The sequence below is a fragment of the Cryptomeria japonica genome, unplaced genomic scaffold, assembly GCF_030272615.1.
Source record: "Cryptomeria japonica unplaced genomic scaffold, Sugi_1.0 HiC_scaffold_676, whole genome shotgun sequence".
In the NCBI taxonomy this organism is placed as follows: Eukaryota; Viridiplantae; Streptophyta; class Pinopsida; order Cupressales; family Cupressaceae; genus Cryptomeria; species Cryptomeria japonica.
Window position 1 is genome coordinate 40,703 of NW_026729468.1, and position 1,798 is coordinate 42,500.

A 1,798-nucleotide genomic window follows, 5' to 3' on the forward strand; every position below is an offset into this window, starting at 1 on the left:
TGGACCATTCCGAGGCGGACCTGAAGCCTCTTCCCTCTAGCCGTTGGGGCTTTCTCGCCGCATCCCTCGCCTCGCACCCTGATTGCTATGCTGTGAGGCTCCTCGGCCGCCTTGGAACTATCTGTGTATCGGACGCATCGCGGGATAAGGGGTTGGCAGTGGTAGTCGCCCCAAGCGCATCCGATGCTTGGACCATTCCGAGGCGGCCCTGCAGCCTCTTCCGTCTAGCCGTTGGGGCCATCTCGCCGCATCCCCCACCTCGCACCACGATTGCTATGCGGTGAGGCTCCTTGGCCGCCTCGGAACTATCTGTGTATCGGACGCATCGCGGGATAAGGGGTTGTCACTGGTAGTCGCCCCAAGCGCGTCCGATGCTTGGACTATTCCGAGGCGGCCCTGCAGCCTCTTCCGTCTAGCCGTTGGGGCCATCTCGCTGCATCCCCCACCTCCTCGGCCGCCTCGGAACTATCTGTGTATCGAACGCATCGCGGGATAAGGGGTTGGCAGTGGTAGTCGCCCCAAGCGCGTCCGATGCTTGGACTATTCCGAGGCAGCCCTGCAGCCTCTTCCGTCTAGCCTTTGGGGCCATCTCGCCGCATCCCTCGCCTCGCACCCCGATTGCTATGCGGTGAGGCTCCTCGGCCGCCTGGGAACTATCTTCGTATCGGACGCATCGCGGGATAAGGGGTTGTCACTGGTAGTCGCCCCAAGCGCGTCCGATGCTTGGACTATTCCGAGGCGGCCCTGTGGCCTCTTCCGTCTAGCCGTTGGGGCCATCTCGCCGCATCCCCCACCTCGCACCCCGATTGCTATGCGGTGAGGCTCTTCGGCCGCCTTGGAACTATCTTCGTATCGGACGCATTGCGGGATAAGGGGTTGTCACTGGTAGTGGCCCCAAGCGCGTCCGATGCTTGGACTATTCCGAGGCGGCCCTGCAGCCTCTTCCGTCTAGCCGTTGGGGCCATCTCGCCGCATCCCCCACCTCGCACCCCGATTGCTATGCGGTGAGGCTCCTCGGCCGCCTTGGAACTATCTTCGTATCGGACGCATCGCGGGATAAGGGGTTGTCACTGGTAGTCGCCCCAAGCGCGTCCGATGCTTGGACTATTCCGACGCGGCCCTGTGGCCTCTTCCGTCTAGCCGTTGGGGCCATCTCGCCGCATCCCCCACCTCGCACCCCGATTGCTATGCGGTGAGGCTCCTCGGCCGCCTTGGAACCATCTTCGTATCGGACGCATCGCGGGATAGGGGGCTGTCACTGGTAGTCGCCCCAAGCGTGTCCGATGCTTGGACCATTCCTAGGCGGCCCTGAAGCCTCTTCCGTCTAGCCGTTGGGGCCTTCCCGCCCCATCCCTCGCCTCGCACCCCCGATTGCTATGCGGTGAGGCTCCTCGGCCGCCTTGGAACCATCTGTGTATCGGACGCATCGCGGGATAAGGGGTTGGCACTGGCAGTCGCCCCAAGCGCGTCCGATGCTTGGACCATTCCGAGGTGGCCCTGAAGCCTCTTCCGTCTAGCCGTTGGGGCCTTCCCGCCCCATCCCTCGCCTCGCACCCCGATTGATATGCGGTGAGGCTCCTCGGCCGCCTTGGAACTATCTGTGTATCGGACGCATCGCGGGATAAGGGGTTGGCACTGGTAGTCGTCCCAATCGCATCCGATGCTTGGACCATTCCGAGGCGGCCCTGCAGCCTCTTCCGTTTAGCCGTCGGGGCCTTCCCGCCGCATCCCTCGCCTCGCATCCCGATTCCTATGCGGTGAGTCTTCTCGGCCGCCGCGGAACTATACCTGTTATTGC